Here is a 17,010-nt window from a genome sequence, read left to right as displayed (position 1 = left end):
CCAGGTGCTTATGTCCTTTTGTCAGTTTTAACTTTCCTTCTTGTTCCAGGTTTTTCACAATACGGAACCACAGACCCACAACCAAAATCTGTTACCACTGTAGTAAATGCAGCATGTAGAGCACTTGGAGCCCAGTTCTCCCACCTTTGCTGTTCCACAACATAGATTCTTGTCACTGTGCCAGGTGTGCCGCCCTACTTTGAGGAGGACAGTGCTGCACCGTGCCCAGTTGCTTCTCACTGTACCCTGCAGGCCTACAGTCAATGGGATATTCTTAGCCCTTCTTTTATCACTGGCTGGGCATTACTACCCTTTCCTTTGCACTGACCCCCAGGAGAATGTGAAGGATTGGGATTGGGTGGACACTATATGTACTTGACACGAAGGAGGGGAGAGGACTGTTCCTATTTAAACTCCAAATACCCCAGGTCCCCGAACCGAAAGAAATGTTCACACTAAAGGGGTATATAGAGTACACAAAAGACAAAACCAAGAAAAAATTCTCAGTTTTGAAAACTGCCCTAACTCACATACCGAAGTATGTGACATGCTTCATCATAGGGCCTGCTACAAACGCCCTGGTGTAGCCACATCCTGGGCGGAGCATTAGGGAGGGGGAAAAAATAATAAATTCCACACTACAAGACATACAACCACATAATAACACCACATCAGAGTAACACAAATGAGGTGAAAATCAGTGCAAACTGATAGTGCGACAAACAAGTGCAGTATGGGAAAGTGATTAAAACTGGTTTAGGGTGCCAATGAAAATAATTACTCTATTAAACACAACTAGGTACCCATACCAGGATTAAAAATAAGAAGAAGATAGGAAATGTCTTGTTGAGAAATTGAGGTTCCTCAAGACTTCCCTCCTACCACTGCTGAGGTCAACATGTTTCGACCGCTGGAATTGCGCCTCTAAAGGTCACTTCGGTCTTCGTCAGGACTGTCACAATCAGTACCACTGTGGGCTTTTCCGTGATCCGGTAAAAGGCCCCTTGGAGGAGAGTAGGTTAGGCGTATCCGTACTCTTCCAAGACCTTCTCATTCAAATTTGGAGACTGCTCCCAATAGTGTGGGAAAAACTTTTACTGAGGAGATAGAGAATGATGGAAACCAACATTTTAGTTTAATTACTCACTCTCCCAGCCCTCTGTTTCAAGTAACATCTCCTTTAACAGTATTCTTTGTAATGTGTTTGAAAATTAGCTCGTGTATCCGAGGTTGTATCTACTATGCTCATATCCAAGATAGGAACTCAACCCACTGTGAATTATGTAGCAATTGTCTTACGCTCACCAATGGGGAATGTTGTCTGCTTTGATTAAAAAGAATAAGCACCAAGCTGTGTGCTCCCACGCCCATTCTAAGTGCCTCCGTGAGCCCGCACACCTCGTTAAACCTACAACATCCTCTCAGAAAATGCGAGTTACTAATAGCCCCTAATGAGGGTGGTTATTCTCTTGTAAATGGGAGACTCACCGAGTTCATGAATTTCACGAGCCCGACCAGGTGTCCGCCAGGAGGGTCTCCCTAAGAACACAATCTAAAATAAAATGAATGCGTGAGACTACTGCCCCTTAGAGACAGAAGGTTCCCATCAAAGACGCGATATGCCTGCCGCCCGAGGGGGCAAGTAAATGCATCCAAAACGGTACAGTGAAAACACCCATTGTCAGAAAGTCTTACCGTTCTTTGGGCCTGCCCTGTCCCATCCGTGTGCAACGGAACACCGCGAAGGTAATGGATGCGGCGTCCCGCCGATCTTTTCACAGAGAATGAACCCTCACCTATTGCGTCAGACGTACATCACGTGACTAGCGTGGTGACGTCATGGCTTAACGCGCGTAGTGTCTCAGTATGATGTGGAATTAGAGACCTCTGTAAAACATGCGCGCGATGTCTCCCATCACGCGATACCACCACAAAAATGCCACCGTCATGTGGGAAAGGGGCGTCGATTGCCTAAGAACCCTTTGGAAATGGAAATAGCAAAGGTCTTAATTCTCGCCGCTAGTTCCACATGTATGCGAGGGTATATGTCCGACCCTAGTGTTCGAAATCAGAACAATGAGCTGTGGTGTCGTAGCACTTCCCTGCTTATTGTGCCCTCATGGATTTAACCCAGAGAATGAATGGGCTGCGCAATTCATCAAACCCAGTCGAGATGGAACTCACATCAAATCAGCTCTCTCGATCACTTATGTCACCCAGGTGTATAAAAGTTCTCCACCACCTCCAGTTAAAAATGGCAACTAGCGACTAATACAGGTATGTACCCAATTGAATGAATCATCAAATCCTGGATGTTACGAAATAAAAGACTGTAGTTCAATTGAATAACCATCAGGGTGGGTATCAAACCCCAGTGGCGCCTCTGTCAAGGTGTTAGGTCACATCTCACAATACTCTAAATTTCATTGGACTTCCCAGATGTCCGATATGCCTATAGTTACTAGACTTCCCCCTTTAGACAGGACCTACATTGTGGAGTCAAAACTACTTCAGCTTCATTAGTGCAGTCATTGAATAACATAAGTTTCAGGCTAAGTAGGGCCTCCGGGGGTCAATATAGTGGTGGTGTTAAATTTGTAAAAAACTGAGAGGTATCAGCACAGATCTAACTAGTGTCTGCCCAGAGACTGCCAGGGGATGTCATCATTTAACCCCACCAGATGACTCTTGAGGCGGTACACCCATCTCTGTTCTCGTTGTAGTAACACACTCTGGTCATCCACTTTATGTCTACCAGGTAGGACCTTCTCTATCACGGTACATCTCAGATCGTCTATGCTGTGTCCTTTCTCTGCAAAATGTGCTGTGAGTTTTGTATTAGTTCTACCACATCGTATCGTGCTCCGATGTTCAGTAATGCTTGTTCGTACCCTCCTGCTGGTCATCCCTACGTACTTTTTCTGACACGGACAGGTGATCAAGTATATCACACCTTGAGAATTACAATTTGTATGGATCTCTGTTCCCAAGGGGTGTGGATTCCTAAGTCTAAGGTTGCGGTGTTGCTCGTTAGGTGGCACACGCTACATGAACCGCATCGCATGTGTCCCATCAATCTAGGTAAACCTGTCATGGTGGTGGTTTCTCTTGTTCCCCCCAGGTCCCTGGGTCTCGTATGTATGAGGAGGTCTTTGAGGTTCAGGCTACGTCTGAAAGAGATGAGAGGAGTCTCAATATTCAAGCCCCCGTGTTTAGTATCTTCCAGTTTTTCAAAACCAAGCGTTTGATTTGGTGTGAAGCAGTATTAAAGGTCGATACAAATACAGGTTTCTTAGTTTGGGGTTTCATGTTTTTAGAGAGCAGATTATCACGGTTAGCATTCAATGCTCTTTTTCTAGCTTTTGTGATGATCCTTATCGGATATCCTCTCTGATGTAGTTTTTGCATTAAAACCTCGGATTCCTCAACAAAACCATTTTTATCAGAACAATTCCGGCGGATTCGGAAAAATTGTCCCACTGGCAAATTTTCCCGTAGGGAGCGAGGGTGGAAGCTCCCAAATTCCAACAAAGCATTCTTATCCGTGGGCTTATGGAATACCTTAGTTTTCAAGAAGCCGCCGCATGGTTCAATGACTAGGTCCAAGAATGGTAGGTTGGTCTTAGTGATGGTCGAAGTGAAATGGAGGAACGGATTCAGGGCATTAAGACAATCCAAGAAAAGGTCAATAGATGTTCTCTCGCCCCTCCAGATCACTAAGACATCATCGATATAGCGTCTCCACACTCTCAGGTTCCCAGCCCAAGGTCCATTAATGTTCAGAACGGTCCCTGATTCAAAAGCTCCTACATAAAGCCCTGCTAAACTAGGGGCGAAAACACTCCCCATGGAAGTGCCATGGGTTTGGAGATAAAGCCCCCCTTTAAATTAATTTTTTTTTGTGAGGGCTATCTCAGCCAAATGTAAGATGAAAGCCTGTGGGGTTTCATAAGGCCAATCCTCTTCAAATAGCAATGTTTCCAAAACAATATGTGTTTCCAACTGCGGAATGTTCGTGTAAAGAGCTTCGATATCGAGCCCTATCAAAAACTCTTTATCAGGATCAAATGGTATATCCTTCAATAGGTTCAGGACGTCCAAGATGTCTCTCAGGTAGGTAGGTAATCGTTGGACCATAGGTTTCAGGAAAAAAATCACAAAATTGCGAGAGATGCTCCAGCAAAGACCCCATCACGGAGACAATCGGTCTCCCGGGAGGGGGTCTCACTGTTTTATGGATCTTCGGAAGGCAGTAGAAATAGGGAATCCTAGGTTGTTTATTCACAAGGAATTCCGCTTCTTTCTCCATGATTCAATCGTTGACACTATATGACCACCATTCTGTCACATCCATTACAGGACTCATGACATGGTCCCCATTGCAGTGTAAGCCTGTTTTGGAGGATCCCAACAAGGAACACATATGAAGGATGATAACAGATTTTAGTCACAATATAAATCGTTTGTTCGTGGTTCCATTCTAATTTTATGAATTGAGGTGTGTTCTAAGGTTAACTTATCATGTGAAAATTGCTGATCCCTTGCAGGGATTTGATGAACCATGTTTGAGAGATAAATGTATTTTCTCAGAGGTTTCTCATAGAGGTTACCAATAGTGCTCCAGCAGCAGCAGCAGTCTGTCAGTTGATTCCCCAGTGTGCATATGCAACTTCACCACAGTACTCTAAAGAACAACCAGACAGGTAACATGCTGTATTCATGGAATAAATGTGGTGCACCTGTACGCTATATGGATGGAATGACAGCTGTAAAACTGAAACTATTTCCTCTAGAAATTAACAAAATTACAGGGTTCATTTTGTCAAAGGAAATTATGGTTAGTGCTCTAAAAGTTTAAATTAATACACATTATCTATAAATTCTTGAATATCTCCTTTATCAATGTCAGGAAAAAGTCTGATATGCTAGGTCAAGTCAAGTCAAAGATCTTTATTCGGATTAAACATCCATGAAAGTACATCAAATCACAACATCATACAAAACACATAATCCAATGGTCTTCTTGATTTTAAAAAGAACTAATAAAATCACATAATAAAATCATCTAATTCATCATGATGTGTATTTACAAATAACTGCAAGGGTAGAAATATCAGCAGATTTTGAGTACACATTAAAATACACTACAATTGACGACTCTTCAAATATCATTTCTATAGTATGTGCAAAGGGCAACTACTTGTGCAAAATGAGCAATGTGCAAACTAAACAATTCAAAGTGCAAAACTTTTCAAGCCATGTTCAATGACGCTCTTGAGCGGACAGCAGATATGAGAAAACAACTGACTCTAAAAATTACTTCATCAGAGCTCAGCCTCAGTAAATCACCGAAAGCTAAATTAAAATCAGGCTGGACAGTTTTACGAAAATATGGCATTAAAAAATGTTTAGTGTATTTAACATAAAAGCCACAAAAAAGCGTAAAGTTTGCCACCATGGATACATGGACAGTTTAGGTTTTCCAAATTTCTGTTAAATCCTATTGGGAAGCATAATAGATATTTAATGCTCCCGCACCCTGAACCGAAACAGCAGGCTCCTGTTCCATTTACTCATCTTTCTACACAGGTAGCCTTCAGGTAAGTTAAAAGGCCTGTCACTAGATATCAGGAGGGTTAAGTACCTTATGATGGCCGGTTTTATAAGATCTATCTTTTCCCTCTCGCAGTTGTAGAGGTTGTACAAGGCCCTTTTTACTAGATTCTTGTGTGAGCAGTCTATTATGTGGGGAGATGTAAATAAATGCCCCTGCTCCACACTCACTAGACTTTTTTCCACCGCCCGAGCCATGGTATGTGGCTGGCCCGGTCACATTTTAGACAGTCCATAATGATGTCACGGGTCAGTGACGCGGCTTGGTTCATCCATATTTTCAACCAAAACAGAGCAGGTCTAGATCTTATAAAATCCTCTGTGTACTTAAGGCTCAGTTCTCGGTGGCACAAAAAAGTTGGGGCAGAGATACCCCCCAAAATCTTCCTGCAAAATCTGTTCTCCACTGTCTGTATATTGGTACAATTCGTATAACCCCATACCTCAGTGCCATAGGTTCCTGTGGGTAAGCATTGGGTCTTATAGATTTGTAACATTGATATAATGACCTCAGCATTTTGGGGTTGACGAAGAGAGGTAACAGAATTTATAGCTTTGCTCAGTTTATTTCTTCCCTGGGCAACATGCGGTTGCCATGAGCCAGAGTCAGCGAACAACAGGCCTAGATATGGGAAAGAGCTTGTGCATTTTAAAACATTGTTCCCTATTAAAATATGATTATTCTTATGCTTTTTGGGGCCACAGCACATTATGAATGATTTGTTAAAATTTGTACAGAGGCCAAGGTCTGCCATATACGTAACAAAGCCTGAAATTAAAATTCGCAGTGCATTGGGTGTGCGGGCCATAAGTACCGCGTCATCCGCATAAAGGAGAGCGGGAAGTGGTCTACCATTAACTTGAGGGACATCAGATGTTAATTTACACACAAAATGACTTAATTCATTTATAAATAGAATAAAAAGCAGGGGGGCCAGGATGCACCTTGTCTGACACCCCTGCCGATAGAAATGTCACTGGAAACTTCACCAAGGGTGTTTAAAAGGACACTAGCTCTCAAATCACTATGCAAGTGAGCCAGGAAGTAAACTAAGGTAGGTGAAAGATGTACTTTCAACAATAGCAGCAGCGTGTCAGATTCCCCAGTTTTCAATTGCAGCTACACCACAGTTTTCTAATGAACAACTACAGTGCTAATATTCTGCAATTAGGAAAAAAGTGTGTCACACCTAAATGCCATCTTGAAAGAATCAACGCTACAAAACTGAAAGTATTTCCTAAAGAGGATAATGCAGAAAATGAAGAATCTTTGTCATAGACATTATGGTCAGTGCTCCAAAAAAAGAAAATCCTGGCACACGTTCAATGAGTTCTCACATATGTACCTCATCCAGATCAGGAAAACATTTTGATATGCAGGGTGAAACATGCACTACCAACACTAGCATCAGTCTATCAATGAATTCCCTAGTGATAAAATGCAGCTTCACCGCAGAGTTCTAATGTGGGTGTTAACATTTTGTATTTAAGAGAAAAGCGATGCCCTCCTAAACACCATTTTGTTGAAATATGACCTTTTTAGTTGGAAGCTTATCTTTATGAGTAGGCTTACATAAATAAGCATTGAGATGTTAATGTAGTTATGAACCCAGCAGGTTACAATTTGAGGGATGTATGGTTAATAGTAAGGGTGGCCATAACACATGTAATTTGTTGTAGAGTCATTACATGAAATTACAGCAAAATTGCTCGAGATTGCACAGATTCGCAGAGGCCGCACCCAACGGGGGCTAGAGGGCCGGCGCCATAACCGACGCTGAGCCCCAGAAAAAACTAGTTTTGATGCGATGAGGCGCCAAGAAGCGGGAGAAGCGGCAGCCCCCCCACAACAGCCACCAGGAAGATGCCTTTCCCCCCCCCCCCCCCCCCCCCCCCCCCATGGGGAGACAAGCAGGGTACACACCCTCCAATGGGGGAATCTGCCTGCAAGGCAGGAAAGACACAGGGGGATATAAGCCGCCTCTCCCCCAGGTAGCTCCTATCTTCATGGAGCGGGGAGCAGCAGCGGCAGAACAAGAATTTTGTGTTGTCCCTGTGTATTCCGACCTTCAAGGCGAAACTATGCTGCAGTACGTCCTGGGGCAATGGTTGGCCACCGCTGCTATTCAGCTACAACTCGGCAAGGAGGTCTTCTGCATCGGGGAGCGCCGAGAATTGCACAAAGTTTCTTAAGAAGAATCGGGAGGTCGCAACCGCTCAAAGAAATGCGTACACGTGTCTGGAGTTACCAGCACCTACAGCCAGATCGGCGGTGACCTGGGTGGTATCGCAGCAGGAATCACAGGACACCACGATCCAACACGGCGGTACTGATGGGGTCAGCCTAGCCAAGCATGGGACAATCTGACCAGGGGATACGGCCAGAAGTGAAGACGGCCGGCAGGCAGGTTTCACGATGCGGACGGGTCGGTGCGGGCGGCAGTGCCCCCTGAGATGACTGAGGATAGTGGAATAAGGTGAGCAGGCTCAAAAGCATTAAGGCCAGGTCGGCAAAGGCGGGACACATTGTAGCCTTGGGTTATTCCCGCTGCATGCAGAGCATAGGTCACCTGACGCGGGCAAGAGCTTAGGGGCACAAGAGTTGCAGCAAGAACACCAGGGTTCCAAACCATGGAAGCGTCGAGGCATCAACACGGTCTAGGAGGGTTAACTCGGCCCGCTCCCCAGTGAGCAAGCGAGCGTAACTGCAAGAGGGCTTAGTAACAAAAGCAACCTTTTCCCTGGCCTCAAAGTAATGTAATTACTGAGGGGGAGGGGCATTACCAGTGTTAACTGCGCACATGTGAAAGAATACACCTCTAGCGCATAGCGCTTCTCTTGAGCCTAGGTCTTATTACATTTAGATGCTTCATTTCATGAAGAGGCTATCCAGGTTTGAAGGATTACACTTCCACTACTTCGAAATAAAAAGCAAGTTAGGTCTGCGGGTTTGTGGATAGGCCCTTTTGCACATAGACAGGATGTACTGCTAGGTTATGCAGCTCCGCTCAAGTATGACCGCCCAGGGGGTGGCGCGGCCCAGCCTTTTTCATCCTTTGGGGGTCACGCTGGTATAATTGTAGTGTTACCCGTGTTTAAGGGCAAGGGGGCACGTTGCACGCTCCCAGGTTTGGTCAGGCTGGTCAATCAGTCTCGTTGGGAACCTTCGGTGAATCTTACAAAAAAAGAAATGATCTACATTTCAAGATTTACCCAGGGAGCGCTACATTTGTATTTTCCGGTAGACTCCATAAATGTAGGGCATCAGGCCTGGAGTTATCCATTAGAGGGTGTTCGGGCGTTGAACCACGAGCTCTTGGTAAAGCTCAGAGCGCAGCGCGAGGCGCTTCCCGCCCACAAGATGACAAGAAGGCACCTCGGGGCCTCCTCCAGCTAGCGGTGCTACATTACATAGACAAGATGTGCCCCTGGGTTATGCACTCGCCCCGGCAGAGCCGGTCTGGGCCGGGAATCACTTCCAACTGCTGGGAGTCTGGTTTAAAGAGCTCTCGTGAACGCCTTTACCCCTCCTTGCACTGGGTGAGCTCAGCAGCAACTGCGCCGGATGCCATGACAAGGAAATGTTGAGCAGCAGCGCCCCAGGGGGCAGAGTAACTGCAGAGAGAGAGAGAATCTTACGAGCAAGTCCCCCACCTAAGAAACACTGACAGGGGCTGCAGAGAGAAAGGATATCTGGGCCAATAATACTGCAAATAATCTAGATGTGCCCTTGTTTGGAAACAAACACAGTTGTCCGCAGAATGTCTGCACGGGACTATCACACATCAGATACATGACGAATGAAATAGAGCAAAGCAGTATTTGAAGCAATGTCTTTAAGTGGGAGTCATGTGTAATGTCCCTCGTGGAATAGACACACACGGACACTGGGTCACAATTCTCAGTTACTTTATTTGGCTCCTTCCTCATTCTGGGCTAACGGCTAACTGCCATTCCTAGTCCCCAGCTCCTCCCTTTCCGGCCGCCCTCGTCCCCTCGGGCAGGTCCTAGTGACTGCCTTGTATGGACATCATTACATCTCTCCCCTCTGTAAACAAAACACAACAATAAAATCAAACACAGCAAACTGTTTACACCCCTTGTTTCACGTCGTCGACTGTCTCTGCTTACAGTTCTTCGATTAGGTGAGACGGTTTTGTGATGATACGTCGGGGGCGCGACTGGGGGTCAGGATTGTCACGCTCGTGCTCGTCAGTGATTTCCATCAGTGCCTGACTGTGACTGGGCAGTGTCTCTGGTTCTCTTTTCTCCACTCTCTGTTCAGTCAGTAGTTCTTTGAAATTAGGACTGCACCTTTTAAAGTACGTCATATTCCGGGTCATTCGTCTTCCATCGGTTTCCGCAGTGATCATAATTCCTTTTTGTTGTATCACCTTCAGTGGAACCTCGTGATATCTGTAGTCAGTCTTTCGGTGTTGTTCTTGCCGCGCCAGCACCCAGTCTCCTTTGTGGATTTGAGTGGGAGCGGCGTGTCGCTGTTCATTCGCGTAGTCCTTCATCTTTTCTTTCGTTATTTTATCTATGGCCACAATCTCTTCATGGTCAGAGTCGGGATACTGTTCACTCGCTGAGGTATTCATCATTGGTAGCCTTGTAAGCACTGGTCGTCGCAACATGAGGGTGGCAGGACACTTGCCTGTGGTGGAGTGGGGTTTGTTTCGGTAAGCTCGTAGTACCTCGTTTAGTGCTGTCTGAATGCTCTTTTGGGTGAGTTCCGCTTGCTGAATGGCTTTCTTGATCGTGGTCATGAAACGTTCGATCATTCCGTTCGCCTGAGGCCATAGAGGTGTGATCTTCTGGTGTTTGAAATTGAGGTGTTGAGCGAAGTCAGCGAAGTCATGGCTGTTAAATGGAGGCCCGTTGTCGGACTTCACCACTTGAGGACTGCCCCATGCGGCGAAGCCCTCCTCTAAGATCGGTATGGTGCTAGATGCTTTCGTGGACTTGCACAGTTGTGCAATGGGGAATCTGGAGTATTCGTCCATGATGACCAGGACATATTGGCCCAACTTGACTGGCCCAAAGAAGTCAATGGCAATTTGTTGCCAGACACCCATCCGGTAGTGGAGACATTTGTAGCGGTGCAGGGGATCTGGACGGCTTACCAGTTGACATTGTGGGCAATCTTTTAGTGTTGTTTCCACCATCAAGTCCAGCGTTGGAAACCAGACTCTTTCACGGAGTGCTCTTTTCGTAGCTACTATGCCCCAGTGTCCTTTGTGCGCTAGATTTATGACCCCTTGTCTAAGTTGTCGTGGGACTGCAATTCGGGTGTCTCGTAGGATGAGACCATTTGTCGCTATTGACAGTTTGTCGTGGACATGTTTGAATGCTGCCATCTCTTGGTCGTTTTGTTCACTGGTTTGTGAAATGTCGCCAGCTGTTCGTTTGGATCCGACGTTTTACTTCTTGTAGTGTGACGTCAGCTTGAGGCGTTTCACAGATAGCTTCCAGCGGAACGGCGGGAGGTCTGGCTTGGTCTACTTCAAAGTGAATGTATTCGTCCGCAATCGATTGTTCTGATTTGCTGGACCTTGTGGGGTGTATGGACATGCAGTCTGCGGGGTTTGCAGCTTTTCCTGGCTTGTGTATGATGGTATATGTGTATTCTTGTAGCCTGAGGCCCCATCGCTGTATCTGTGGTGGCATTTTTGCTCGAGGGTTTCCAAAGATCGTGGTCAGGGCTTGATGGTCAGTGACTAAGGTGAAGTGTTTTCCAAAGATGAATATGTGGAAATGTTCACACGCCCATACAACAGCCAGGCTTTCTTTTTCTGGCTGGGAGTATGCTCTCTCTGTCTGTTAGACTCCTGCTGGCGTATGCCACTATGTGTCGCTGGTCTTCTTCTCTGTCGTATTGTGCTAGGATGGCTCCTAGTCCTACGGGACTAGCATCTACTGTTATCTCTGTTTTCTTTTTTGGATTGAAGTAAGCCACAGCTCTCTTGATTTCTCTGAACGCCCCTTCACATTAGGTGGACCACTGAAATGGTTGTCCTTGTTTGGTGAGTATTCTCAGTGAGTGACTTATTGTGGCATAGTCAGGTATATATCTGGAGCAGTAGCTGGCCATGCCTAGGTACGATGGTACATCGCCAACGTCATCTGGGCTCGGTGTGTCATTTAGCGCTGCTACCTTTTCAGGGTCTGGTTTCATGCCATCTCCAGAGAATATGTGGCCAAAAAATTTCAGGGATGGCTTGTGGAACTCACACTTTGTCTGGTTGAGTGTGAGTTTGGCTTCCGTTAGTGCATGACAGACCCGATCTAGCGCCCTGTCGTGTTCTTGAATGGTTGCTCCGTATACTAGAATGTCATCACTGTAGTTTAGTACATGTATGATGAATTGTTCTCCTGATTGCTTCTTGGAATTTTTCTGCTGCTGAGGACACCCCAAAACTTAGTCTTTTGTATTTGAACAGCCCTAGATGCGTCGTGAATGTTGTGATATGTATTGACCGCTCATGCAGTTCTAGTTGGTGATATCCTTTGTTGAGGTCTAATTTTGAAAATATTTTTGCTCCGTTGAGTGACGTGATCATGTCACTGATGTGGGGACCTGGATGTCTCTCTCTCTCTCTATTGCCGTGTTAGGCGCTCTCATGTCCACACAGAGACGGACTCGGCTGGCTTCTCCTTTCTTTGGGACTACCACAACCGGGGGGACCCATGGTGTTGGTCCATCCGTTCTTTCTATGATATCGGCCTCTAGTAGCTCTTGTAGCTCCTTCTCGACGGCTTCTTGCAGGTAAAACGGGATCGTCCGGTGGTATTGTGCCACCGGTGTGATTTGTTCATTGATATGCAGTCTTACTTGGCAGTTCTTCATTTTTCCAAGGCCTTGGAAGAGCTTGGGGAACTTTTGGATGACGTCTGGCCCCTCGATGACAAGGATGTAGGCTTGTATCGTGCGATCTTGGTATGACAGATCGGTTGCAAACTTCACAAGACACGGTACTGGTTTCTTAGACATCCACGTATATACTTGTACGTGGGCGTTGACCAGTTTGGGATGCGGCCTCATTCGTTGATATTCCACTACCGGTAGGTAGTTTAGTGATGCCCCACTGTCCAGCACGAACTTGGTAGGATGAGAACCAACTCTGATGTCTAACCGTGGATATTCCTTCAGCCGATCAGGGTCAGCCACAAAATAGATATAGTCATTTTGGTCTTGTGAAATGGGTGAGAGAGATCTGGATTCTCTTGATGACGACCGTCGAGATTGATATGTCCGGCAAGAGTGGCAGCTGGATTGTGACGACCCAGTGGATGAGTCTTGTCTATCCTGGACTGCTCTGACATGGTGACGACTACCTGAGTGATGATGTTGCCAGGGCTGTCCACGTTTCTCACTCTTGTGCAATGTCCCACACATGCTTTCGAAGTGATTGTCTCTGCCGCACTTCCTGCATTGTTGCCATAGTGCTGGGCATGCGTCAGCATGCGGGAAGTCGTAGCCGCATCTGTAGCATTTCAGTTGTTTGTCTGATCATCTCTTAGTGTGGCTTGTTCTGTTGCGACCATTGTGTGACTGGTGGTATTGTTTCTTGTATCTGGAGGAGCGCACTTGAGGTGGGGACCGTCCATGCGCTTGTCAAGACTGCATCCTGAATGCTTGTTCTCAATTCTCCCCTCTCCCGGCTTCCATTTTCTTCACATGTTCATCGGCTTGCTCCTCTACTCTTGTCATTTCTTCAATCTCTTCCAGCGAGTAGCTTTTCTTGAGCAGTTTACGTCTCAGCGGTTCTGAGATACAGCCTTCTATAATTCTCAGTCGAAGGGCGTCTTTGGTGGAGAACTTATCAAAATCACAGTACCTCGCCAACCGTCTCAGACGTGTGACGAATATACCCATTTGTTCACCTCTCTCTTGTGTGGCCAGATTGAATGTGTACCGCTCAAAGTCAATGTTCTTTTTGTGTAGGAACTTACGGTTGAGTGCTTCACAGACTTTATCATAGGAACCAGCAGACTCAGTGGGCAGTTCTTTTATGATTTGTTCAACTTCTTTACCGACCAGGTTCTTGAGAGCGAGCAGTTGCTCTTCAGTATCTGTTACTTTCGACCCTTTCACTGCCCTCGTCCCCTCGGGCAGGTCCTAGTGACTGCCTTGTATGGACATTATTACATCATGGTCAGTAGGGCAGGACTTTGCAGAACAACTCCGACCAAGAAAGATGCAAGGTCAGCAGGGCGAGACCGAGCAGAACAGTCCGACTATGTCAGGGGCCCCATGTTAGGCAAGGTACCTGGGCCAACGCACACCTTGCCCATGCAATAAAAAGGCGCTGTGGCCGTACACTTGGTGTGCCTAGGCAGACACCAACTAGTGTCTACCGATATCCGGGTTCCCAGATCCAAACTGAAGGTGAAGGTGGGCATCTGGGTAGCTATCAAACCACCGGTAGTAATTGAGCTGCCTGGTGGGAGGACCGGAGTTTAAGGGGTAGGTTTAACACAACGCAGGCAAGGCAGACAGTTGAGATGCCCACCGCGGAAGGGGTGGGACAGTCAAAACACAAAAGTAAGTCCAGGGGCTGTGGGCATATGAGAGGGAATAGGTGCCTTTATGGCAGATTGAATCAAGCGGGTGCGTGGAGAAATCGAGGAGCCGTTGGCCACAGCAGCTGACTTTGGTGCTGCAAACCAGGGTTCAAGCCCGGGTTCGCGTCCACCTCCGGTGATCCGGACAACCCACTTAATCTTCCCGTACCAAGACGTATAATAAAAACGGTGCTCGGGGAAAGCGCCAATACCTTCGGGACGAGTTCGCGCTATATGAATATGAAGCAAAATAAAGAAAAAATAGTAAATAAAGGCCATGAAACTGAATTAAACCGCAAAAAAAAAAACCAAAAACAAATGCGCTACATAAAGTTGAATAAACAGTGCTACTCTGGAGATGGTCAAGATATGAGAGGTTAGGTGTAAGTTCGTCAGCCATGCTTTTGCCCACTATCCATAACTGTAGTAATTGCTGGGCGCCGTCTGCAGCTTTAGGCTGGTCAATTGGGACAGAATTATTCACTCTACCCAGTGCCCCTCCCTAGAGATGTGAAATAGTGAAAAATGTCTAGAAATACCAGCTGGGCGCACAGGTGTGTCAGATTACAGAAAGAAGAACGAGTCAACCAAGTCTGGTGGCTCAGTGGACTAATTCTTCAACTGCAGGATCCTGTTTCACCCTCATGGTCACAGATTCAAATCCCGGAGGGTCCACTCAGCCTTTTATCCATCTGAGGTTGATAAAATTAGTACCATTGAGTTGGGTAATGAGAAACATCTGTTATTCAGAGCCAAGATACCTCCGGGTGAACGTGCGCTTTACAAATACAAATGTTATGTTACGTATGTTGGATGGGGAACCAATCCCAACAGTGGCATAAGGGTTTAACCTGGCATGACTGCCTTATGCCAGCAAGAGAACTCAAGGATCTGGCGATTCTCGCCAGAGAGGTGGGAAGGGAGCACCCCAGTGTCCGAAAACTGCACATCACTGCCCCGTAGTTTTACATATTTAGGTGCTCATTAGGATGACGGACGGACCAGCGCCCGTCCGCCACCCCAGAGGAGGAGGGACCGTCCGCATGGGCAGTGGCGGTCCCTCCAGTGCAATTAGGATGTGACTGCCACCCTGGCGGTCACATCCTCCATATTTAACATTGTGGCGGGTGCTGCTTGAAGCAAGGTTAAATATGCATGCTTCGCATTTGCATGCACAAAGCGGCAGGCACCGCGCGGTGCCTGCCGCTTCGTGCAAAAAAATGCAGGGGGGTACCATAGGTACCCCATGTGCACACCCCCCATCACCCTGGGGGCCCGCAACGGGCCCCCAAATAAATCACTGTATGCCTTTCCACGGCGGAGAAGCCGACGCAAAAAGGCATCTGTTTACCCCCATCCTAATATGGCTGGCGGTGTCTGTTAGACACCGCCTCCATATTAGAGCTTTTCCGCCGCGGTCGTAAGTTGACCATGGCGGAAAAGCGGCAGACGGTCTTCCTGACCCCCCAGCCATCCTAATCTGGCGGGGGGTCTTTGAAGCCTCCGCAGCGGTCCGCAGCGGTTTTTCCGCATCCTCCAGGCCGGCGGACACTTCCGCCGGCCCGGAGGATGCGGGAAAACCGCAATCCTAATGACCCCCATAGTTAGGGCTGGAAATGGAGAAATAGCATTACAGGTACTCTGTAGCAGAGGACCTGCCAAAAATGTTAGAATGGCCGGTTCTCTATAATTAAAAGTATAGTGTTTCGCTTGAGAAGTGCCAGTAGTCTACTTCCCTGCCCATTCCCAGCGGCCTCCTGACCTCAAGGCCTGGCCAAGCAGATAGTACCCAGCAGACAGTGGGGGGCACAGAGAGTTTAAAGAAAGGTCCAGTTGTTGTGCCCGGTTGCTTTTATGGCCTACACTCTGCCCCCCTTAGTGGCCAGCGGCGCTGCTGCATTTTGTGCGGGCGCTCAAAAGTGAACAGCTTTTCTCAAATGTTGTCCATTGTAAAGTTCTCAAAACACACTAGTAGTTTTCTCCCTAGTGTGAGGATGCCGTGAGCACTTCTCAGTGAGCTGACAGTCACCCAATAACAAAATGCGCTTTCTTCAGAGGTTAAACTCAGAAATCCAAAGATCTATACTCAGTACCATGAATACCGACCCCAAGGGAGAGTGGCAAGTGCAGTGAATGGTCCCAGCGCTGTCTCAACAATCCAGGACCACGGGCAGCTAAGGGGCCCACTAGGGAAGTAGGGGCACCCCGCGGAAACATATGAGGGTAGAGGAGCTAATGAGCACTTATCCCCTTTTTTATATTCTGTGATAACTGAAATTCATAAGTCCCAAAACGATGTAGCACGATACAACAGGGGCCGGCACAGGAGGGAAGCAAGAAACCAGGAGGTAGCTGGCAAAACGGGAAGCATTTCCAGTCTTCAAAATAGATGTTGGGAGGTGCTACAATAAGGTAGATGATACCAGACTGATGTCCTCCAGGCGGGTACAAGTTGATCAAGCTTACGGTTTATGGCCATTGGGTTAAGGACCGTGCAAGAGGATTCGGTTCAAGCCCAGAATCACGCAGAACCATTAGAGGTTACATCGCTGAGGGAAGAGTAGGGTGTACGCCCCGGCATACCGGCAACATAGCGGTGGTGAGGACACTTGCTGGTTGCCGACATAACCCAAGCAAGATCTCAACAAGGCCGGAGATGAGCTAAGGTATGCGGTGCATGCTACAGTGGTATGGCTGGAGGGTAGCCTAAGGTCTTCAGTCTACAGCTAAAGCCTCGAAGAGGTGAAAACGAGTGAAAGGGGGACAGAACCTTCTAGGGCAGGAACCACTTGGCCATTGTGTTAAAGGATTAGGAGCAAGGCAAACTAG

Source organism: Lissotriton vulgaris, chromosome 5, assembly GCF_964263255.1.
Source record: "Lissotriton vulgaris chromosome 5, aLisVul1.2, whole genome shotgun sequence".
Taxonomy (NCBI): Eukaryota; Metazoa; Chordata; class Amphibia; order Caudata; family Salamandridae; genus Lissotriton; species Lissotriton vulgaris.
Note: the sequence above shows the minus strand (reverse complement) of the source record.